Consider the following 24,314-nt stretch of genomic DNA (forward strand, 5'->3'; position numbering starts at 1 on the left):
GACGGACATCTGAATATTGATAAAGTTACTTGCAGAATTTCAGTGGCTCTGTGGTGGAGAGTGAAGAAGACAGAGAATGGCAAAACTGCAGGGGAATTAGCTCAAATGGTAGAGCACTCGCTTTGCATGCGAGAGGTAGCGGGATCGATGCCCGCATTCTCCATTGGATTTTGAATGCAGGTGCCTTCTGGTCTCTGGTGCAGAAACGAAGAGAGAATGTGCATCATGTCAGGTTTTGTATCATTGAAGAAATGATGATCCACATTGATTGGAAAGAAGAGACGAGATAAAGAGAAATTGCAAGCACTCCTGATATCGTGTGTAAGGATTGAGGTGAAAACTATCTACCTACGAGAATTGGGTGTGAGTAAAGCAATGCCCAACCAGAAGGGTCACCAGCAGAGAGTGTTAAGTTTTGGCACATTCCAACTTTTCATAAAATACTTTGGGTATCAGTGCTGTGGCCACTCCCTCGTAAGAAAAACTTGCCCCTTGGCTGCATCGTAATTCATTCACCTCTCTCCTGAAGAAGGGCTTGATTCTATTTTGCAATACGTGTCATCAAAATGTGTGGTGGAAGAGTAAGAATTTACATTGAGAGATAACACGCTGAGGTATACAATACAATACAATACAATACAATATATCTTTATTGTCATTGTACAGGGGTACAACGAGATTGGGAATGCGCCTCCCATACGATGCAATAAACCAATTAGTAAATCAGTATTAATTTAAACAACCCAAGAAACAAATGAGAACAGTTTTAAAAGAGAATAAAGTGCAAGTAGATCTGTGCCGGTTCACTGTGCTATGTGACCATCCGGCTCAGCAGGACCGGTTCATCACAGCTATGGCCCTGGGGATGAAGCTGTTCCTGAGTCTGGAGGAGGCTCTGTGGTGGAGAGTGAAGAAGCCGGAGAATGGCAAAAGTGCATGGGGAATTAGCTCAAATGGTAGAGCGCTCGCTTAGCATGCGAGAGGCAGCAGGATCGATGCCTGCATTCTCCATTGGTCTTTTGGATGCATGTGTTGTCCCGGTCTCTTGCTTGATACATGTACTTGCTGAGGTGCAGAAATGAGGAGAGCCGGCGCATCATGTCAGGTTTTGCATCAGTGAAGAAATGATGGTCTACTTTGATTGGAAAGAAAAAAAGAGATAGCGAGAAATGGCACGTTACCATGATATCGTGTGTGTGTAACGATTGAGGTGAAAACTATCTGCCTATGAGAATTGGGTGTGAATAAAGCAATGTCCGACCAGAAGGAAGGACTGAGGCAGTGGAGCTGCCTTGCAAAATAATGTGCAGAGTAAGAAAGCGAGCCAAGTAGGAGTCGAACCTACAATCTTCTGATCCGTAGTCAGACACGTTATCCATTGCGCCACTGGCCCAAGCTTTGAGGGGAAGTTGCAGATGTGAGGGTGTTCATGCTATATATAGCAGGTGCCCAAACAGCAGACAGCGAAGGGCAATATGTTAAAGGCAAAGAAAGGCGCCGTCTGTACGGAGTTTACGTTCTCCCCATGACCTGCGTGGGTTTTCTCCGAGATCTTCGGTTTCCTCCCACACTCCAAAGACGTACAGGTATGTAGGTTAATTAACTGGGTAAATGTAAAAAAAAAATTAAAAAATTGTCCCTAGTGTGTAGGGTAGTGTTAATGTGCGGGGATCGCCTGGTGACGCGGGCTCAGTGGGCTGAAGGGCCTGTTTCCGCGCTGTATCTCTAAATCTAAAAAGTCTAAAACAGACAAGCTTGGTGGAGGCTTTCCTTCGATAGCTCAGTTGGTAGAGCGGAGGACTGTAGTGGAAATATTGTCATCCTTAGGTCGCTGGTTCAATTCCGGCTCGAAGGAGCGGCTCGCATTTTGTTACATTCAGCAGGATTTCCCACACAGCCCAGCAGCAAAGACGGATTGAGCTGGTTCCCAGACCTCTGGCCACTGACCACAAGGATTGCACCGGCATCAAACTTCTGAATACTCATGGCTTGTGTAGCACAGCATGTACTCCAGTTTGCGAAACTGTTGAAATAGTAACACCAACCACAGATTTGATGGGTCATGAATCAGTAAGAAACTGGCACCCCTGAGTAGCCACTGTACATAATAACCGTTGGCCAGCAAAGCATTAAGAAACCTCTCATCATGCCTGTGTATGCAGTCTGCACAAGGTGTCTATCTATTTTCTACAGTTGCATCACCATACCAGCAGGGAATGCTATGATCTGAAACAATTCCAACATTTTATGAAAATACATTGGGTATCGGTGTTGTGGCCATTCCCATGAGTCTAAAAGTTGCCCCTCAGTTCTCTCTTAATTAATTTGCCTCTCAGCTGGATAGGATAGTATGCTGGTATGCATAACTTGTCAGCAAAATGTGTGATGGAAGGGTGACATTTTACGTTGAGAGGAAATAGGCTGAGGTTTTGGACGGACATCTGAATATTGATAAAGTTACTTGCAGAATTTCAGTGGCTCTGTGGTGGAGAGTGAAGAAGACAGAGAATGGCAAAATTGCAGGGGAATTAGCTCAAATGGTAGAGCGCTCGCTTTGCATGCGAGAGGTAGCGGGATCGATGCCCGCATTCTCCATTGGATTTTGAATGCAGGTACCATCCAGTCTCTGACTTGATACTTGTACATGCTGAGGTGCAGAAACGAAGAGAGAATGTGCATCATGTCAGGTTTTGCATCATTGAAGAAATGATGATCCACATTGATTGGAAAGAAGAGACGAGATGAAGAGAAATTACAAGCGCTCCTGATATCGTGTGTAAGGATTGAGGTGAAAACTATCTGCCTATGAGAATTGGGTGTGAATAAAGCAATGCCCAACCAGAAGGGTCACCAGCAGGAGGTGCTACGTTTTGACACATTCCAACATTTCATAAAATACTTTGGATATCAGTGATGTGGCCACTCCCTCGTAAGAAAAAGTTGCCCCTTGGATGCATCTTAATTCATTCATCTCTCTCCTGAAGAAGGGAGTGATGCTATTTTGCATTACGTGTCATCAAAATGTGTGGTGGAAGAGTAAGAGTTTACATTGAGAGATAACAGGCTGAGGTATTGGATGGACATCTGAATATTGATAAAGTTACTTGCAGAATTGCAATGGCTCAGTGGTGGAGAGTGAAGAAGACGTAGAATGGCAAAAGTGCAGTGGAAATAGCTCAAATGGTAGAGCGCTCGCTTAGCATGTGAGGTAGCGGGATCAATGCCCGCATTCTCCATTGGTCTTTTGGATGCAGATGTTGTTCCGGTCTCTTGCTTGATACATGTACTTACTGAGGTGCAGAAATAACGAGAGCCGGCATCACTGATATCCAAAGTATTTTATGAAATGTTGGAATGTGTCAAAACGTAGCACCTCCTGCTGGTGACCCTTCTGGTTGGGCATTGCTTTATTCACACCCAATTCACCTCAATCCTTACACACGAGAGCCGGCAAGATGGCGGCGCGCACGGACGCAGCGGCTCACAGCTCTCCCTTTCGGTGCGTTTTATGTGTGTTATCTGTGTTATGTCTGTTAGTCAATTTTAGTCATGCAAATCAGTCAAATCAGGCAAATCCTACTTACAACCGCAAGGATCTTCTGATCATAGGATTCCAGTGCAATCGGGAGCTTATGCGCGAATTTCCACACCCGCAAAATACACCGGAAGAGATTGCCAGGACACCGGGCTCTCCGTGGATAGTTGTCGGCGCGAACAGGCGTCGCAGGCGGAGGAGAAACAGGAAGCAAAAGCGAGGACGCCGGTCCGGTATACTTGCCAAGCTAAAGAGACAGCCACACAAACCACCGCTACCCAGCATGTTTCTCATCAACGCCAGATCCATCATCAACAAAATGGACGAACTAAAACTACAGATATCAGCAAACAAACTCGTGGAGGACTGTTGCATTCTCTTAGTAACAGAGACATGGCTTCATCCACTTATCCCAGACAGAGCCATTGACCTAGCCGGGCGTACAGCGTTTCGTTGGGACAGAAACATCGACTCCGGTAAGAGCAAGGGGGGGGGGGGGGGGGGGGGTTATGCATTTACGTGCACAACAACTGGTGCACTAACATCCAAATCATGGATAGCCATTGTTCTCCTGATCTGGAGTTCCTAACAGTTAAATGCAGGCCTTTTTACCTTCCTCGTGAATTTACAGGGGTTATAGTAACAGCAGTCTACATCCCACCGAATGCTAACGCTAGCACAGCTTTAGGCTACCTGCTCGGTGCAATAAACTCACAACAGAGCACTTATCCAGAAGCAGCCCACATCATAGCCGGGGACTTCAATCATGCAGACCTAAAGTCAGTTCTCCCGAAACTTGAACAACACATAAGATGTGCTACCAGGGGGAAAAACACACTAGACAAGGTTTATTCAAATATTAAGAAGGGTTTCAGGTCAGCACCACTACCACACCTGGGGCAGTCAGATCACCTGTCCATATTCTTAACTCCAGCATACACCCCACTCAGGAGGAAAGCTCCAGTCACCATAAAGACTGTTAAGACATGGCCTGAAGGAGCTTCCTCGCAGCTGCAGGATTGCTTCGAAAGGACCAACTGGGATATTTTTGAGGATCAGGACTTAGAGGAGTATACATCAACTGTACTCTGCTACATCCAAAACTGTGTTGACAACGTCACCGTCGACAAACGTATCCGGTTGTATCCCAATCAGAAGCCCTGGATGACAAAGGATGTCAGGTCTCTCCTCAAGGACCGTAACACCGCCTTCAGGTCTAGTGATAGAGCTCTATACAGTGCTGCTAGAACCAACCTGAAGAGAGGCATCAAGGATGCCAAAGCGTCCTACAAGAGGAAGATTGAGGACCACTTTACCAACAATGACCCACGGCGGGTATGGCAAGGCATCCAGCACATCACCAACTACAAGACCAGCAACCGCACGACTGCCGACGGCGACGCCTCGCTGGCAGAGGAACTTAACTGTTTCTTTGCTCGTTTCGAGGTGAAAGCTGCAGTGGCAGACATAACACCCTCTCCAGCACCTGACAGCAACACCTTCACTGTGCAGGAGTATGATGTTAAGCGCGTGCTCAGAGCAGTGAATCCCAGGAAAGCTGCAGGCCCCGATGGTGTGACGGGCAGAGTGCTGAGGGAATGTGCAGACCAATTATCTGAGGTCTTCACAAAAATCTTCAACCTGTCCCTTTTAAAATCCACCATCCCTCCCTGCCTGAAGTCCGCCACAATCATCCCACTGCCGAAAAAGTCTGTCATCAGCGGCCTTAACGACTACCGTCCGGTAGCACTCACACCGGTCATCACAAAGTGCTTCGAGAGACTGGTCCTGCAGCACATCAAAGCCAGCCTCCCACCCACCTTCGACCCACACCAGTTTGCCTACAGAGCAAATAGGTCTACAGGGGATGCCATCGACACTGCTCTTCACACTGCACTGACCCATCTTGAACACCAGGGGAGCTATGTGAGGATGCTCTTCCTCGACTTCAGCTCTGCCTTTAACACGGTCATCCCGAGCAGACTGTTCACCAAACATTCTGACCTTGGATTTTCCCAAACCATCTGCCAATGGATCAAGGACTTCCTGACCAACCGCCCCCAGACCGTCAAAATAGGCCCTCACCTCTCCTCCACCATTACACTGAGCACCGGCTCACCACAGTGCTGTGTGTTGAGCCCCATCCTTTACTCCCTCTACACTCACGACTGCGCCCCCACCCATCCCACTAACACCATCATCAAGTTCGCGGATGACACGACTGTGGTTGGACTCATCTCAGAAGGAGATGAGACAGCCTATAGGGATGAAATCCAAAGGCTGGCAGCATGGTGTTCAGTGAACAATCTTGTCCTGAACTCCTCCAAAACAAAGGAACTTATAATTGACTTCAGGAAAACCAGTGTAGAATACGACCCACTCTACATCAATGGGGTCTGTGTGGAAAGGGTACCCACTTTCAGGTTCCTGGGTACGCACATCGCAGAGGATCTTACCTGGTCTACCAACACCATCACCACAGTAAAGAAGGCACAGCAGAGACTCCACTTCCTGAGGATCCTCAGGAAAACCAACCTGCAGGAGAAGCTCATGATGTCCTTCTATCGCTGCTCCATCGAGAGTGTGCTGGCATACTGTATAACCACATGGTATGCCAGCTGCTCAGAAAAGGACAGGAAGGCCCTTCAGAGGGTCATCACAACGGCCCAGAAGATCATCGGCTGCTCACTGCCCTCCCTGGAGCACCTGTTCAGCCTACGCTGCCTCAGTAGAGCAGGCAAAATAATAAAAGATCCATCCCACCCCGGCCACCGTCTGTTTGTTCATCTGCCCTCTGGTCGACGTTTCAGGTCGATCAAATCCCGAACAAACAGACTTAAGAACAGTTTTTACCCCAGGGCCATACGAGAACTGAACACTACCTTCTGCACTACGCAACACTGTTAAAAAATCTTTGTACTTAATATAATTGTATTTATTTGTTTTTGCATTTATTGCATATATGTTTGTACGCACCGTCAGGATTGGCTATTTTTTAATTTTGTTGTACTCGTTGCAATGACAATAAATGAATATTATTATTATTATTATTATTATTATTATTATTATTATTATTATTATCATGTCAGCTTTTGCATCAGTGAAAAAATGATGGTCTACTTTGATTGAAAAGAAGAAAAGAGATAGCGGGAAATGGCACGTTATCCTGATATCGTGTGTGAGGATTGAGGTGAAAACTATCTGCCTATGAGAATTGGGTGTGAACAAAGCAATGCCCGACCAGAAGGAAAGACTGAGGCAGTGGAGCGGCCTTGCAAAACTATGTGCTGAGCAAGAAAGCGAGCCAGGTAGGAGTCGAACCTACAATCTTCTGATCCGTAGTCAGACACGTTATCCATTGCGCCACTGACCCATGCTATGAGGGGAGGTTGCAGATGTCAGGGTGTTCGTGCTACAGCAGGTACCCAGGCATCAGACAGTGAAGGGCAATATGTTAAAGGCGAAGAAGGAAACAGACAAGCTTGGTGGTGGCTTTCCTTTCGATAGCTCAGTTGGTAGAATGGAGGACTGTAGTGGAAACATGGTCACCCCAAGCTTGCTGGTTCAATTCCGGCACGAAGGAGCTGCTCACCTTAAGTTACATTCAGCAGCAGTTCCCGCACAGCCCAGCAGCGAAGACGGAAAGAGCTGGTCTCCTGACCTCTGGCAACTGACCACAGGCAATACTCAAACACTGCATGTACTCCAGTGTGTGAAACTGTTGAAATAGTAACACCAATCACAGGTTTGATGTGTCATGAAGCAGTAAGAAACTGGCACACGCTCCCCTGAGCAACGACTGTAGATAATAACCGCTGACCAGGAAAGCATTGAAACCTCTCATCATGCCTGTGTATGCAGTCTGCACAAGGTGTCTTATCTATTTTCTACAGTTGCATCACCATACCAGCAGGGAGTGCTAAGATCTGAAACAATTCCAACATTTTGTGAACGTACACTGGGCATTGGTGTTGTGGCCATTCCCACGAGTCTAAAAGATGCCCCTCAGTTCTCTCTTAATTAATTTGCCTCTCAGCTGGATAAGATAGTATCCTGGTTTGCATAGCTTGTCAGCAAAATGTGTGATGGAAGGGTGACATTTTACGTTGAGAGGAAATAGGCTGAGGTTTTGGACGGACATCTGTATATTGATAAAGTTATTTGCAGAATTGGAGTGGCTCTGTGGTGGAGAGTGAAGAAGGCAGAGAACGGCAAAATTGCAGGGGAATTAGCTTAAATGGTAGAGCTCCCGCTTTGCATGGGAGAGGTAGCGGGATCGATGCCGGCTTTCTCCATTGGATTTTGAATGCAGGTGCCATCCAGTCTCTGACTTGATACTTGTACATGCTGAGGTGCAGACACGAAGAGAGAACGTGCATCGTGTCAGGTTTTGCATCATTGAAGAAATGATGATCCACATTGATTGGAAAGAAGAGACGAGATGAAGAGAAATTACAAGCGCTCCTGATATCGTGTGTAAGGATTGAGGTGAAAACTATCTGCCTATGAGAATTGGGTGTGAATAAAGCAATGTCCAACCAGAAGGGTCACCAGCAGGAGGTGCTACGTTTTGACACATTCCAACATTTCATATAATACTTTGGATATCGGTGATGTGGCCACTCCCTCGTAAGAAAAAGTTGCCCCTTGGATGCATCTTAATTCATTCATCTCTCTCCTGAAGAAGGGAGTGATGCTATTTTGCATTACGTGTCATCAAAATGTGTGGTGGAAGAGTAAGAGTTTTCATTGAGAGATAACACGCTGAGGTATTGGACAGACATCTGAATATTGATAAAGTTACTTGCAGAATTGCAGTGGCTCAGTGGTGGAGAGTGAAGAAGACAGAGAATGGCAAAAGTGCAGGGGAATTAGCTCAAATGGTAGAGCGCTCGCTTAGCATGTGAGAGGTAGCGGGATCGATGCCCGCATTCTCCATTGGTCTTTTGGATGCAGGTGTTGTCCTGGTCTCTTGCTTGATACATGTACTTACTGAGGTGCAGAAATAAGGAGAGCCGGCGCATCATGTCAGGTTTTGCATCAGTGAAGAAATGATGGTCTACTTTGATTGAAAAGAATAAAAGAGATAGCGAGAAATGGCACTTTATCCTGATACCTTGTGTGAGGATTGAGGTGAAAACTATCTGCCTATGAGAATTGGGTGTGAATAAAGCAATGCCCGACCAGAAGGAAGGACTGAGGCAGTGGAGCGGCCTTGCAAAACAATGTGCAGAGCAAGACAATGAGCCAGGTAGGAGTCGAACCTACAATCTTCTGATTCGTAGTCAGACGCGTTATCCATTGCGCCACTGGCCCTAGCTATTGAGGGGAGTTTGCAGATGTAAGGTTGTTCCTGCTAGGGCAGATACCTTGACAACAGGCAGTGAAGGGCAAAATGTTAAAGGCAAAGAACGAAAACAGACAAGCTTGGTGGTGTATTTAGATCGAGAGCACAACTGGTAGAGCGGAGGACTGTAGTGGAAATCCTTAGGTCGTTGGTTCAACTCTGGCTCGAAGGCGCTGCTCACATTTTGTTACTTTCAGCAGCATTTCGCGCACAGCAGCGAGGACGGTAAGAGCTGGTCTCCATCAAACCTACGGCAACTGACCCCAAGGATTGCACCAGCATCAAACTCCTGAATAGTCAAGGCATGTCTAGCACAACATGTACTCCAGAGTGCTATGCTGTTGAAATAATAACACCCACCACAGATTTGATTGGTCATGATGCAGTAAGAAACTGGCACACTCTCCCTGATTAGCGACTGTACATAATAACAGCTGACCAGCAAAGCATTAAGAAACCACTCATCATGCCTGTGTGTAGAATAGAATAGAATGGCCTTTATCGTCATCCAAAAACATGTTTTTGGACGAAATTACAGGCAAGAATGAGAGGCAATAAAAAAGAAAGCAATAAAACACAAAATCATAAAAACCAACATAAAACAAAAAACATCCATCACAGTGAGTCTCCTCCAGTCACCTCACTGTGATGGAAGGTCAGAATGTCTTTCTCTTCCCTGCCACCCGCAGTCAGTTAGTTGAAATTGCCACGTCGGGGCGGTCAGGGCTCCCGAAATTGAAGCCCCCGCCGGGCGGTGAAAATTCCAGGCCGCACCGGATCGCGATATGGGGTGGAAGACGCTGCCGCTGCCAGAGCTCCCGAAGTCTGCCTCCATCCAGGGACCTGCGAACTTCAGACATCCACAGGGCCCGCGGCCCGCGGCCGTAATCTCTGAAGGCGAGTCGCAGCCACACTCGCAGTGCCGCCACAGCCTCCGAAGACAGCCAGCTCCGCAGGTGGTGAGTGCAGTCCACGGGCTCTGTGAACCAGAGCCCCAGGTGGTCCCAGCTGGAGGCCCCCAGCTCCACGTGTTTGGCCCCACATATAGTACACAACCACCAATAAAGACTACATCACATCTAACACTTACAATTAAGACAAAAAACAAAAAAACAAAAAGACAATCGGACTGGAGATGAGCCGCAGCTGCTACGCAGTGCCGCCATACGAGGATGTATGGCAGTCTGCACAAGGTGTCCATCTATTTTCTACAGTTGCATCACCATACCAGCAGGGAGTGAGTGCTAAGATCTGAAACAATTCCACCATTTTCTGAAAATACATTGGGTGTCTGTGTTGTGGCCATTCTCGCAAGTCAAAAAGTTGCCCCTCAGTTCCATCTTAATTAATTTGAGTCTCAGCTGGATACTCATGCTGGTATGCCTAACTTGTCAGCAAAATTTGTAGTGCAAGTGTGACACTTTACTTTGAGAGGTAATTGGCTGAGGTATTGGACTGACATCTGAATATTCATGAATTTATCTGCAGAATTGCAGTGGTGCTGTGGTGGAGAGTGAAGAAGACGGAGAATGGCAAAAGTGCAGGGGAATTAGCTCAAATGGTAGAGCGCTCGCACAGCAAGCGAGGGGTAGCGGGATCGATGCCCGTATTCTCCATTGGATTTTGAATGCAGGTGCCATCCGGTCTATTGCTTGACATATCTACATGCTGACTTGCAGAAATGAAGAGAGAATGCGCATCATGTCAGGTTTTGCATCAGTGAAGAAATGGTCCACTTTGATTGGAAAGAAGAGAAGCGATAAAGAGAAATGGCACGTAATCGTCATATTGTGTGTGTGGATTGAGGTGAAAACTGTCTACCTACGTGAATTGTGTGTGGAGAAACAATGCCCATCCAGAAGGAAGGACTGAGGCAGTGGAGAAGCCTTGCAAAACAACGTGCAGAGCAAGACAATGAACCATGTAGGAGTCGAAGCTGCAATCTTTTGATCCGTAATCAGATGCGTTATCAATTGTGCCACTGGCCCAAGCTCTTGAGGGGAATTTGCAGATGCCAGGGTGTTCCTGTTAGAGCAGGTAGCCAGACAGCAGGAAGTGAAGGGTAAAATGTTAAAGGCAAAGAACGAAAACAGACAAGCTTGGTGGTGGCTTTCCTTCGATAGCTCAGTTGGTAGAGCGGAGGACTGTAGTGGAAACATGGTCATCCTTAGGTCGCTGGTTCAATTCCGGCTCGAAGGAGCTGCTCACCTTTTGTTACGTTCAGCAGCATTTCCCGTACAGCCCAGCAGCGAGGATGGAAAGAGCTGGTCTCCATCTGACCTCTGGCAACTGACCACAAGGATTGCACCAGCAACAAACCTCTGAATACTCAAGGCTTGTCCAGCACAGCATGTACTCCAGAGTGCTATGCTGTTGAAATAGTAACACCAAGTACAGATTTGATTGGTCATGATGCAGTAAGAATCTGGCACACTCTCCCTGAGTGTGGCGACTGTACATAATAACCGGTGACCAGCAAAGCATTACGAAACCCTTCATCATGACTATGTTTGCAGTCTGCACAAGGTGACCATCTATTTTCTACAGTTGCATCACCATACCAGCAGGGAGTGCTAAGTTTTGACACAATAGTATGCTGGTTTGCACAATGTTCTGAAACAATTCCAACATTTTTGTAAAATTCTTCGGGTGGGTATTAGTGCTGTGGCCACTCCCTCGTATGAAACACTTGCCCCTTGGGTTCATCTTAATTCATTCATTTCTCACCTGGATAAGGGAGTGATGCTATTTTGCATAATGTATCACCAAAGTGTTTGGTGGAAGAGTAAGAGTCCTGTCCCACTTAGGCGTTTTTTTAGGCGACTGACAGCGACAGCAATAGTCGTAGCAGTTCGCCGAAAAAACGGCGACTTGACCCCCCCCAAGACAATGTCTATGACAAGCTTTCACAGCCTACCACCTAGTCAACGTCAAGCTATGGCAAGCTATCGATAACCGGCGACCCAATCGTCGTGACTTAGGATGTCCACCTACGACCGCACCTACGACAACCTACGACCACACAGGCGGCAACCTACGACAACCGAAGTCAACCTACGTCTACCTATGACAAGCTATGACCATGTCGGCGACAACTGAAGACAATTCACGTCATTTTGGCCTCCGGTTTTGATGCCGGTACCTGTTGTTGGTTGACGTAGGTAGTCGTCGATGGAATTCAACAAAGTCAGCACCGGCGACAACCGACGTCACCTGGCGACAACCTACGACAGCGCCCATGTCAGGAGACGACAAGCTACGATCATTAGCGTCAAACCAACAGTCGCCGAAAATGTTTAAACATTTCCAAATTTAGCGGTGACCAGAAAAACGCTACGATTCTTCGGAGGCTACTCATGACCATACAGGCGACACCCCGGTGACCGTGTGGTGACAGCCTTAGTCGCCTGTAGTTGCCTAAAAAATCGCCTATGTGGGACAGGGGTTTAGGAGTTTGCGTTGAGAGATAACACACTGAGGTATTGGGCGGACATCTGAATATTGATAAAGTTACTTGCAGAATTACAGTGGCTCTGTAGTGGAGAGTAAATAAGACAGTGAATGGTAAAAGTGCAGGGGAATTAGCTCAAATGGTAGAGCGCTCGCTTAGCATGTGAGAGGTAGCGGGATCGATGCCTGCATTCTCCATTGGATTTTGAGTGCAGGTGCATTCCAGTCTCAGGTGCAGAAACAAAGAGAGAATGTGCATCATGTCAGGTTTTGCATCATTGAAGAAATTATGATACACATTGATTGGAAAGAAGAGACGAGATAAAGAGAAATTGCCAGCGCTCCTGCTATCGTGTGTAAGGATTGAGGTGAAAACTATCTACCTACGAGAATTGCGTGTGAATAAAGCAATGCCAAACCAGAAGGGTCACCAGCAGGAGGTGCTACGTTTTGACACATTCCAACATTTCTTAAAATACTTTGGGTATCAGTGCTGTGGCCACTCCCTCGTAAGAAAACGTTGCCCCTTGGCTGCATCGTAATTCATTCACCTCTCTCCTGAAGAAGGGCGTGATGCTATTTTGCATTACGTGTCATCAAAATGTGTGGTGGAAGAGTAAGAGTTTACATTGAGAGATAACACACTGAGGTATACAATACAAGCAATACAATACAATACAATATATCTTTATTGTCATTGTACAGGGGTACAATGAGATTGGGAATGCTCCTCCCCTACGATGCAATAATTTAAACAACCCAAGAAACAAATGAGAACAGTTTTAAAACAGAATAAAGTGCAAGTAGATCTGTGCCGGTTCACTGTGCGATATCACCATCCAGCTCAGCAGGACCGGTTCATCGCAGCTATGCCCCTGGGGATGAAGCTGTTCCTGAGTCTGGAGGTGGCTCTGTGGTGGAGAGTGAGGAAGCCGGAGACTGGCAAAAGTGCAGGGGAATTAGCTCAAATGGTAGAGCGCTCGCATAGCATGCGAGAGGCAGCAGGATCGATGCCCGCATTCTCCATTGGTCTTTTGGATGCAGATGTGCAGATATAAGGAGAGCCGGCGCATCATGTCAGGTTTTGCATCAGTGAAGAAATGATGCTCTACTTTGACTGAAAAGAAGAAAAAAGATAGCAGGAAATGGCACGTTATCCTGATATCGTGTGTGAGGATTGAGGTGAAAACTATCTGCCTATGAGAATTGGGTGTGAATAAAGCAATGCCCAACCAGAAGGAATGACTGAGGCAGTGGGGCGGCCTTGCAAAATAATGTGCAGAGCAAGAAAATGAGCCAAGTAGGCGTCAAACCTACAATCTTCTGATCCGTCGTCAGACATGTTATCCATTGTGCCACTGGCCCAAGCAATGAGGGGAAATTACAGATGCGAGGGTGTTCATGTTATAGCAGGTACTCAAACAGCAGACAGCGAAGGGCAATATGTTAAAGGCAAAGAAAGAAAACAGACAAGCTTGGTTGTGGCTTTCCTTCGATAGCTCATTTGGTAGAGCGGAGGACTGTAGTGTGAAACATAGTCATCCTTAGGTCGCTGGTTCAATTCCGGCTCGAAGGAGCTGCTCGCCTTTTGTTACATTCTGCAGGATTTCCCACACAGCCCAGCAGCGAAGACAGAAAGTGCTGGTGTCCTGACCTCTGGCAACTGACCACAAGGATTGCACCAGCATCAAAGCTCTGAATACTCATGGCTTGTGTAGCACAGCATGTACTCCAGTTTGCGAAACTTTAAATAGTAACACCAACTACAGATTTGATGGGTCATGAAGCAGTATGAAACTGGCACACTCTCCCCCTGAGTAGCGACTGTACATAATAACCGCTGGCCAGCAAAGCATTAAGAAACCTCTCATCATGCCTGTGTATGCAATCTGCACAAGGTGTCTATCTATTTTCTACAGTTGCATCACCATACCAGCAGGGAGTGCTAAGATCTGAAACAATTCCAACATTTTATGAAAATACATTGGGTATCGGTGTTGTGGCCATTCATTTCTCCTCTCATTTGCCCCTCATTTCTCCTCTCAAGTTGCCCCTCATTTCTCTCTTGATTGATTTGCCTCTCAGCTGGATAAGATAGTATGCTGATATGCATAACTTGTCAGCAAAATGTGTGATGGAAGGGTGACATTTTACGTTGAGAGGAAATAGGCTGAGGTTTTGGATGGACATCTGAATATTGATAAAGTTACTTGAAGAATTTCAGTGGCTCTGTGGTGGAGAGCGAAGAAGATGGAGAATGGCAAAATTGCAGGGGAATTAGCTCAAATGGTAGAGCGCTCGCTTTGCATGCGAGAGGTAGCGGGATCGATGCCCGCATTCTCCATTGGATTTTGTAAGCAGGTGCCTTCTGGTCTCTGGTGTAGAAATGGTGAGAGAATGTGCATCATGTCAGGTTTTGCATCATTGAAGTAATAATAGACAATAGACAATAGGTGCAGGAGTAGGCCATTCAGCCCTTCGAGCCAGCATCGCCATTCAATGCGATCATGGCTGATCACTCTCAATCAGTACCCCGTTCCTGCCTTCTCCCCATACCCCCTCACTCCGCTATCCTTAAGAGCTCTATCCAGCTCTCTCTTGAAAGCATCCAACGAACTGGCCTCCACTGCCTTCTGAGGCAGAGAATTCCACACCTTCACCACCCTCTGACTGAAAAAGTTCTTCCTCATCTCCGTTCTAAATGGCCTACCCCTTATTCTCAAACTGTGGCCCCTTGTTCTGGACTCCCCCAACATTGGGAACATGTTATCTGCCTCTAATGTGTCCAATCCCCTAATTATCTTATATGTTTCAATAAGATCCCCCCTCATCCTTCTAAATTCCAGTGTATACAAGCCCAATCGCTCCAGCCTTTCAACATACGACAGTCCCGCCATTCCGGGAATTAACCTAGTGAACCTACGCTGCACGCCCTCCATAGCAAGAATATCCTTCCTCAAATTTGGAGACCAAAACTGCACACAGTACTCCAGGTGCGGTCTCACCAGGGCCCGGTACAACTGTAGAAGGACCTCTTTGCTCCTATACTCAACTCCTCTTGTTACGAAGGCCAACATTCCATTGGCTTTCTTCACTGCCTGCTGAACCTGCATGCTTCCTTTCATTGACTGATGCACTAGGACACCCAGATCTCGTTGAACTCCCCCTCCTCCTAACTTGACACCATTCAGATAATAATCTGCCTTTCTATTCTTACTTCCAAAGTGAATAACCTCACACTTATCTACATTAAACTGCATCTGCCATGTATCCGCCCACTCACACAACCTGTCCAAGTCACCCTGCAGCCTTATTGCATCTTCCTCACAATTCACACTACCCCCCAACTTAGTATCATCTGCAAATTTGCTAATGGTACTTTTAATCCCTTCGTCTAAGTCATTAATGTATATCGTAAATAGCTGGGGTCCCAGTACCGAACCTTGCGGTACCCCACTGGTCACTGCCTGCCATTCCGAAAGGGACCCATTTATCCCCACTCTTTGCTTTCTGTCTGTCAACCAATTTTCTATCCATGTCAGTACCCTACCCCCAATACCATGTGCCCTAATTTTGCCCACTAATCTCCTATGTGGGACCTTGTCGAAGGCTTTCTGAAAGTCGAGGTACACCACATCCACTGACTCTCCCTTGTCAATTTTCCTAGTTACATCCTCAAAAAATTCCAGTAGATTTGTCAAGCATGATTTCCCCTTCGTAAATCCATGCTGACTCGGAATGATCCCGTTACTGCTATCCAAATGCTCAGCAATTTCGTCTTTTATAATTGACTCCAGCATCTTCCCCACCACTGATGTCAGACTAACTGGTCTATAATTACCCGTTTTCTCTCTCCCTCCTTTCTTAAAAAGTGGGATAACATTTGCTATCCTCCAATCCACAGGAACTGATCCTGAATCTATAGAACATTGAAAAATGATCTCCAATGCTTCCACTATTTCTAGAGCCACCTCCTTAAGTACTCTGGGATGCAGACCATCAGGCCCTGGGGATTTATCAGCCTTCAGTCCCATCAGTCTACCCAAAACCATTTCCTGCCTAATGTGGATTTCCTTCAGTTCCTCCATCACCCTAGGTTCTCCGGCCCCTAGAACATTTGGGAGATTGTGTGTATCTTCCTCAGTGAAGACAGATCCAAAGTAACGGTTTAACTCGTCTGCCATTTCTTTGTTCCCCATAATAAATTCCCCTGCTTCTGTCTTCAAGGGACCCACATTTGCCTTGACTATTTTTTTCCTCTTCACGTACCTAAAAAAACTTTTGCTATCCTCCTTTATATTATTGGCTAGTTTACCCTCGTACCTCATCTTTTCTCCCCGTATTGCCTTTTTAGTTAACTTTTGTTGCTCTTTAAAAGAGTCCCAATCCTCTGTCTTCCCACTCTTCTTTGCTATGTTATACTTCCTCTCCTTAATTTTTATGCTGTCCCTGACTTCCCTTGTCAGCCACAGGTGTCTCTTACTCCCCTTAGAGTCTTTCCACCTCTTTGGAATAAATTGATCCTGCAACCTCTGCATTATTCCCAGGAATACCTGCCATTGCTGTTCTACCGTCTTCCCTGCTAGGGCCTCCTTCCAATCAATTTTGGCCAGCTCCTGCCTCATGCCTCTGTAATCCCCTTTGCTATACTGTAATACCGACACTTCCGATTTTCCCTTGATCCACATTGATTGGAAAGAAGAGACGAGATAAAGAGAAATTGCAAGCGCTCCTGATATCGTGTGTAAGGATTGAGGTGACAACTATCTACCTACGAGAATTGGGTGTGAATAAAGCAATGCCCAACCAGAAGGGTTACTAGCAGGATTTGCTACGTTTTGACACATTCCAACATTTCATAAAATACTTTGGGTATCAGTGCTGTGGCCACTCCCTCGTAAGAAAAAGTTGCCCCTTGGGTGCATCTTAATTCATTCACCTCTCTCCTGAAGAAGGGTGTGATACTATTTTGCATTACGTGTCATCAAAATGTGTGGTGGAAGAGTAAGAGTTTACATTGAGAGATAACATGCTGCGGTATTGGACAGACATCTGAATATTGATAAAGTTACTTGCAGAATTGCAGTGGCTCTGTGGTGGAGAGTGAAGAAGACAGAGAATGGCAAAAGTGCAGGGGAATTAGCTCAAATGGTAGAGCGCTCGCTTAGCATGCGAGAGGTAGCGGGATCGATGCCTGCATTCTCCATTGGTCTTTTGTATGCAGGTGTTGTCCTGGTCTATTGCTTGATACATGTACTTGCTGAGGTGCAGAAGTGAGGAGAGACGGCACATCATGTCAGGTTTTGCATCAGTGAAGAAATGATGGTCTACTTTGATTCGAAAGAAGATAAGAGATAGCGAGAAATGGCACGTTATCCTGATATCGTGTGTGAGGATTGAGGTGAAAATTATCTGCCTAAGAGAATTGGGTGTGAATAAAGCAATGCCCGACCAAAATGAAGCACTGATGTGGTGGAGCGGCCTTGCAATACAATGTGCAGAGCAAGGAAACGAGCCAGGTAGGAGACGAACCTACAATCTTCTGATCCGTAGTCAGACACTTTATCCATTGCGCCACTGGCCCAAGCTATAATAATAATAATAATAATGCATTACATTTATATAGTGCTTTTCAAACACTCAAAGACGCTTTACCAAGATTACTAGAACAGAGAGAAGAAAATAAATAGATAAATAAGTAAACGAACAGAAAAAGGAGACAGAAGGTGAGGTGACGGTCAGTGGTTGAAGGCAGTGCTGAACAGGTGAGACTTCAGTGATGTTTTGAATGTGGTGAGTGAGGAGGAGTCTCTGACGGTTTGGGGTAGTGAGTTCCAGAGTGTGGGAGCAGCGATGGAGAAAGCCCTGTCCCCCCAGGATCTGAGTTTGGTCCGGATGGGGGGGGACAGGAGATTGGCAGCAGCAGAGCGAGGTTGGAGGTGGGAGTGTGTCTGTGGAGGAGGTCAGTCAGGTAGGATGGGGCCAGGTTATGGAGGGCTTTGTAGGTCATGAGAAGGATTTTGTACTGGATTCTCTGGGGGATGGGGAGCCAGTGGAGCTTGTAAAGGACGGGGGTGATATGGTCACGGATCGGGGTGTGGGTCTGTAGACGGGCAGCGGGGTTTTGAATGTATTGAAGTTTACTGATGATTTTTGAGGGTGAGCCATAGAGGAGGCTGTTGCAGTAGTCCAGACGGGAGGTGATGAAGGTGTGGATGAGGGTTTCTGCAGCTGTGGAGGAGAGGGATGGACGGAGACGAGCGATGTTTTTGAGGTGGAAGAAGGCTGTATTTGTGATGTGTTTGATGTGTTTGTTGAAGGAGAGGGTTTGATCAAAGATGATTCCAAGATTCCGGATGTGAGGGGAGGTGGATACTGGGAGACCATCAATATTGAGGATGAAGTTTTGGGTGGATTTGGTGAGCGTTTTTGGACCAATGATGATGATTTCAGATTTGTTGCAGTTGAGTTTGAGGAAATTTGATTGAAGCCAAGATTTTATTTCGGTGATGCAGTTTGTCAGTGTAGAGTGTGTGGTGGTGGAGATTGACTTGGTGGAGATGAGGAGCTGGATATCATCGGCGAAGCAGTGGAAGTTGAGACCATGACGGCGGATTAATTGACCAAGGGGGAACAGGTAGAGGATGAAGAGGAGGGGGCCAAGGACTGAGCCTTGGGGGACACCTTGGGGGGGGGGGGGGAGGGGAGCGGTGGGGGATTTACAGTTGTTAATGGAGATGAACTGGTGCCTGTCAGAGAGGTAAGATTTGATCCAGGATAGGGCTGTGCCGGTGATGTTAAAGGAGGTTTCAAGTCGGGTGAGGAGACTGGAGTGATTTATGGTGTCAAAGGTGGCGCTGAGGTCAAGTAGGATGAGGATGTTGAGGTTGCCAGCGTCAGAGGAGAGGAAAAGGTCGTTTGTGATTTTGAGGAGCGCAGTTTCAGTACTGTGGTTGGAGCGGAATCCGGATTGGAAAGTTTCATACAGGTTATTGGTAGAGAGGTGGTATTTGAGTTGAGAAGCTACAGCACGTTCCAAAACTTTGGACAGAAAGGGTAGGTTGGAGATTGGTCTGAAGTTGTTTGGGGTGTCAGGGTTGAGACCAGGTTTTTTCAGAATGGGGGTGACAGCAGCGATTTTGAGGGATGGCGGGGCGATGCCAGTGGACAGGGAGGAGTTTATTGTTGCAGTGATAAGTGGAGAGAGAGCAGGAAGGCAGGCCTTGACAAAGCTGGAGGGGATGCGGTCCAGAGAGCAGGTGGCAGTTTTTATTCCTGTGAAGAGGTCAGAGAAGGTCGGTGGTGGAGACTGGGGAGAACTGAGGCAGGGGTTGACAGGATAAGGGGGAGCAGGTGGTTTGAGGGGGAACAGGTGCGTTGGTGGTTAAGGTGCTGTAGATGCTGTCTATTTTGCTTTGGAAGAATGAAAGGAAAGTGGTGCATTTGTCAACTGTGAATGATTGGGAGATGGTGTCCAGGGGGCTGAGGAGTTTGTTTATTGTAGAGAAGAGTGCTTTTGGGAGCCAGAGTGAATTATTTGAGAGTAGTAGGTGGAGTGGGCGCAGGAGAGGGCATCTTTGTAATGCTGCAGGTGGTCTTTGTAGGCTTGGGAGTGAATTGTGAGACCTGTTTTGTTGCGGAGTCTTTCAAGTTGGCGGGCATGAGTTTTCATCATGCGGAGTTCGGGAGTAAACCAGGGAGCAGAGTGGGTGAAGGAAACTGTTTTGGTTTTTATAGGTGCAAGCTGGTCGAGGCAGGAGGAGAGAGTGTGGTTGTAGTAGTCAGTGAGGTCAGAGGGGCTGTGGAGGTCAACGAAGGGAGAGGCGGACATTATTTCAGAGAGGGAGGATGAGAGCGAGGTAAGTGAAACAGAGTTCAGCTTACGGAAGTTGATTTTGCGTTTTTGCCTTGGAGTTGGGGTGGGAATGTTGATGGACATGGTGATGGCTAAGTGATCGGAGAGGGTGGGGTCGGAGCCAGAGAGGTGATGTAGATTTAGTCCAGTGGAGCAGACAAGGTCCAGAATGTGCCCACGGTTATGGGTGGGAAAATTGAAGTGTTGAGTGAGGTTAAAGCAGTTGAGTATTTCAGTGAAGTCAGCAGTTATTGTGGAGTCAGTGGAGTCCATATGGATGTTGAAATCACCGAGGAGGAGGATTGAGGGGGAGAGAGAACAGAACTGGGTCAGAAAGTCGGAGAAGTCAGAAAGGAATAATGGGTGTGGTTTGGGAGGGCGGTAGACAACTGCCATGACTAATTGTGTGTGGCCAGAGAGTTTGAAAGCCAGGTGTTCAAATGAAGGAGCAGATGAGATGGAGATGAGTCTGATCTTGAAGTCCTGTCGGTGAATTACGGCAATCCCACCACCTCGGCCCTCCGAGCGTGGTTTATTGATGTAGGAGTATCCGTTGGGTGTAGTGAGGTTGAGTGGGAGGTAGTCCAGAGGTTGTTGCCAGGTTTCAGTCAGACAGAGGAAGTCCAGTTTATATTCCAGGATGAAGTCATTCAGAATGTGGCTTTTATTGTTGAGGGACCGGATATTGAACAGAGTGAGCTTCATATTGCTTTGTATGGTGTGGATGGACATGGGTGATTTAGCCAGGGTTTGCAGACAGGGGGCGCGCTCGTGTGCGTTATTGTGATGACGTAATCGACGAGTGGAAGTCCGCTCAGCTGACCAGAGTGTAGGGATGGAGTGACCGGTCTGGGAGTAAGCAAACTTGCGACCGGAGCCTCTGTGGATGTATCCGGGTCGTCGTAGAAGTCCGTGGTTGATGATGGCAGAGATGCATGGCGGAGTGGAGTGGTTGTTGAGCTGGAGCAGCCTCGCGGCGAGGTACCTCAGTGCCATGCCAGGCAGGAGCGAAGGAGCACAGAGCCCGGAGAAGTTAGCCGGCTACCGCGGGCTAGCAGACCAAAACTTCAGGCACAACAAGCTGATCCAGAACATGGCCTATGAGGAGGACCGAGGAAGCTGAGCAGCTGAGGGTTAATAGGGAGCTGAGGACGTGCAGGCAGAGGAGGCAGCCGGGCAGCTGTTAGCGTTAGCAACTAGCGAGTAACCTGCAGCTCGATGACTGAGGCGGTGGCTAGCAGGGAGCTAGCTAGCTGTCCAGGTAACCCACAGGAGAGCAGTCCAAGCCAGCAAAGACAGGAGCACAGACAGGAGTGAGAAGTCCAGGGTGCGGAGGCAGCGGTGGAAGAGCTGGGCAGATGATGCCAGGAGGGTCAAGCAGAAGGATTAGTCCAAGCAGAAGGATTAATGCAAACAGAGAAAATCTTTCCAAAAACAGCAAAATTATTACAAACGGAGAAGTGGTGAGAAGCGGCGAACAAACAACGCCAGCGTCCTCTCACATCACTTCCGACTAGCTATGAGGGGAGGTTGCAGATGCCAGGGTGTTCATGCAATAGCAGGTACCCAACAGCAGACAGTGAAGGGCAATATGTTAAAGGCAAAGAAAGTAACAGACAAGCTTGGTGGTGGCTTTCCTTCGATAGCTCAGTTGGTAGAGCGGAGGACTGTAGTGGAAACATGGTCATCCCATGGTTGCTGGTTCAATTCCGGCAAGAAGGAGCTGCTCACCTTAGGTTACGTTCAGCAGCATTTCCCGCACAGCCCAGCCGTGAAGAGGGAAAGAGCTGGTCTCCTGGCCTCTGGCAACTGACCACAGGGATTGCACCAGCATCAAACCTGCTGAATACACAAACACTGCATGTATTCTAGTGTGCGAAACTGTTGAAATAGTAACACCAACCACTGATTTGATGGGTCATGAAGCAGGAAGAAACTGGCACACGCTCCCCTGAGTAACGACTACATAATAACCGCTGACCAGGAAACCATTGAGAAAGCTCTCATCATGCCTGTGTATGCAGTCTACACAAGGTGTCTATCTATTTTCTACAGTTGCATCACCATACCAGCAGGGAGTGCTATGATCTGAAACAATTCCAACATTTTATGAACATACATTGGGTATCAGTCTTGTAGCCATTCCCTCGAATCTAAAAGTTGCCCCTCAGTTCTCTCTTAATTAATTTGCCTCTCAGCTGGATAGGATAGTATGCTGGTATGCTTAGCTTGTCAGCAAAATGTGTGATGGAAGGGTGACATTTTATGTTGAGAGATAATAGGCCGAGGTTTTGGACGAACATCTGAATATTGATAAAGTTACTTGCAGAATTGGAGTGGCTCTGTGGTGGAGAGCGAAGAAGATGGAGAAAGGCAAAATTGCAGGGGAATTAGCTCAAATGGTAGAGCGCTCGCTTTGCATGCGAGAGGTAGCGGGATCGGTGCCCGCACTGCGCCTGCGTCTGCGCTGCCCTGCAGTCCGTCTGTCTTTGTGTTTTTATGTTGTTTTTTTGTCTTGATTGTAGTGTAAATGTGATGTAGTTTTTTGGGGTTGTGTACTATGGGGGGGGGGTGGAACGGTAAATATAAAATTGTCTCTTCCGAACGGAGACGTGACCTTTTTTTTTCTGGGTCGTGTCTCCATTCACGCTGCGGCATACCATCGGCCAAACCCATGAAGCTGGCGGCCTCCACCTGGGGCTTGCCTGTGGAGGCTCTGGCCACGTGGACGTCGGAAGCTCGCAGCCACTGCCCTGGGTGGGGGCCAAGCTCCGGCAGCGTCAGCGTCTTCGCCCGCCCCGAGTCGCGGGGCTTGAGTCGGCCCGCCGCGGACCTTTCACCGTCTGGTGCGGCCTGAAATAGGCCGCGGGATTTTTCTCCGCTCAGCGGGGGCTTCAATGTCGGGCGCCACGACCGCCCCGACATGCAGCAGCAGTGGCGGCGTCTTCGCCCGCCCTTAATCGCGGGGCTTGGGTCGGCCCGCTGCGGACCTTTCACCGTCTGGCACGGCTTGGAACGTGGCAAATTCAACAGCCTGACCGCGGGAGAAGACGGCAGGGGAAGAGAAAAGACATTCTGGCCTTCCATCACAGTGAGGATGTGACTGGAGGAGACTCACTGTGATGGATGTTTCTTTTTGTTTTGTGTTGGTTTATGATTGTGTGTGTTATTGCTTATTTTTATTGCTTTTATTGTTGGACTGTGGGTAATCTTTCATTTCACTGCACATTTATGTGTATGTGACAAATAAACTTGACTATTGTCTATTGACTTTTCTCCATTGGATTTTGAATGCAGGTGGCGTCCGGTCTCTTACTTGATACATGTACATGCTGAGGTGCAGAAACGAAGAGAGAATGTGCATCATGTCAGGTTTTGCATCATTGAATAAATGATGATCCACATTGATTGGAAAGAAGAGACGAGATGAAGAGAAATTACAAGCGTTCCTGATATCGTGTGTAAGGATTGAGGTGAAAACTATCTGCCTATGAGAATTGAGTGTGAATAAAGCAATGCCAAACCAGAAGGGTCACCAGCAGGAGGTGCTACGTTTTGACACATTCCAACATTTCATAAAATACTTTGGATATCAGTGATGTGGCCACTCCCTCGTAAGAAAAAGTTGCCCCTTGGGTGCATTTTAATTCACTCACCTCTCTCCTGAAGAAGGGCGTGATGCTATTTTGCATTACGTGTCATCAAAATGTGTGGTGGAAGAGTAAGAGTTTTCATTGAGAGATAACACGCTGAGGTATTGGACGGACATCTGAATATTGATAAAGTTACTTGCAGAATTGCAGTGGCTCAGTGGTGGAGAGTGAAGAAGACAGAGAATGGCAAAAGTGCAGGGGAATTAGCTCAAATGGTAGAGCGCTCGCTTAGCATGTGAGAGGTAGCGGGATCGATGCCCGCATTCTCCATTGGTCTTTTGGATGCAGGTGTTGTCCTGGTCTCTTGCTTGATACATGTACTTGCTGATGTGCAAAAATAAGGAGAGCCAGCGCATAATGTCAGGTTTTGCATCAGTGAAGAAATGATGGTCTACTTTGATTGAAAAGAAGAAAAGAGATAGCGAGAAATGGCACTGGCACTTTATCCTGATACCTTGTGTGAGGATTGAGGTG

At 47.2% G+C, this 24,314-nt stretch overlaps 10 non-coding genes across 10 annotated transcripts; 7 read left to right on the forward strand and 3 right to left on the reverse strand.

The window, feature by feature from the left end:
* Positions 1–90: 90 nt before the first annotated feature.
* trnaa-ugc (transfer RNA alanine (anticodon UGC)) lies at positions 91–163 on the forward strand. The gene has a single exon. It is a non-coding gene; the product is annotated as a tRNA-Ala (tRNA).
* Positions 164–938: 775 nt separating this feature from the next.
* On the forward strand, positions 939–1,011 carry trnaa-agc (transfer RNA alanine (anticodon AGC)). Its single transcript has one exon. It is a non-coding gene; the product is annotated as a tRNA-Ala (tRNA).
* Positions 1,012–1,320: 309 nt separating this feature from the next.
* On the reverse strand, positions 1,321–1,393 carry trnar-acg (transfer RNA arginine (anticodon ACG)). The gene has a single exon. It is a non-coding gene; the product is annotated as a tRNA-Arg (tRNA).
* A 376-nt stretch (positions 1,394–1,769) lies between these two features.
* On the forward strand, positions 1,770–1,855 carry trnay-gua (transfer RNA tyrosine (anticodon GUA)). Its single transcript is given in 2 exon segments — positions 1,770–1,806; positions 1,820–1,855. It is a non-coding gene; the product is annotated as a tRNA-Tyr (tRNA).
* Positions 1,856–2,522: 667 nt separating this feature from the next.
* On the forward strand, positions 2,523–2,595 carry trnaa-ugc (transfer RNA alanine (anticodon UGC)). The gene has a single exon. It is a non-coding gene; the product is annotated as a tRNA-Ala (tRNA).
* Positions 2,596–6,835: 4,240 nt separating this feature from the next.
* Positions 6,836–6,908, reverse strand: trnar-acg (transfer RNA arginine (anticodon ACG)). The gene has a single exon. It is a non-coding gene; the product is annotated as a tRNA-Arg (tRNA).
* A 1,870-nt stretch (positions 6,909–8,778) lies between these two features.
* Positions 8,779–8,851, reverse strand: trnar-acg (transfer RNA arginine (anticodon ACG)). Its single transcript has one exon. It is a non-coding gene; the product is annotated as a tRNA-Arg (tRNA).
* Positions 8,852–10,995: 2,144 nt separating this feature from the next.
* Positions 10,996–11,081, forward strand: trnay-gua (transfer RNA tyrosine (anticodon GUA)). Its single transcript is given in 2 exon segments — positions 10,996–11,032; positions 11,046–11,081. It is a non-coding gene; the product is annotated as a tRNA-Tyr (tRNA).
* Positions 11,082–13,821: 2,740 nt separating this feature from the next.
* Positions 13,822–13,908, forward strand: trnay-gua (transfer RNA tyrosine (anticodon GUA)). The gene is given in 2 exon segments: positions 13,822–13,858; positions 13,873–13,908. It is a non-coding gene; the product is annotated as a tRNA-Tyr (tRNA).
* Positions 13,909–14,603: 695 nt separating this feature from the next.
* Positions 14,604–14,676, forward strand: trnaa-ugc (transfer RNA alanine (anticodon UGC)). Its single transcript has one exon. It is a non-coding gene; the product is annotated as a tRNA-Ala (tRNA).
* Positions 14,677–24,314: the final 9,638 nt, after the last annotated feature.

This window comes from Rhinoraja longicauda, chromosome 4 (assembly GCF_053455715.1).
Source record: "Rhinoraja longicauda isolate Sanriku21f chromosome 4, sRhiLon1.1, whole genome shotgun sequence".
Lineage (NCBI taxonomy): Eukaryota > Metazoa > Chordata > Chondrichthyes > Rajiformes > Arhynchobatidae > Rhinoraja > Rhinoraja longicauda.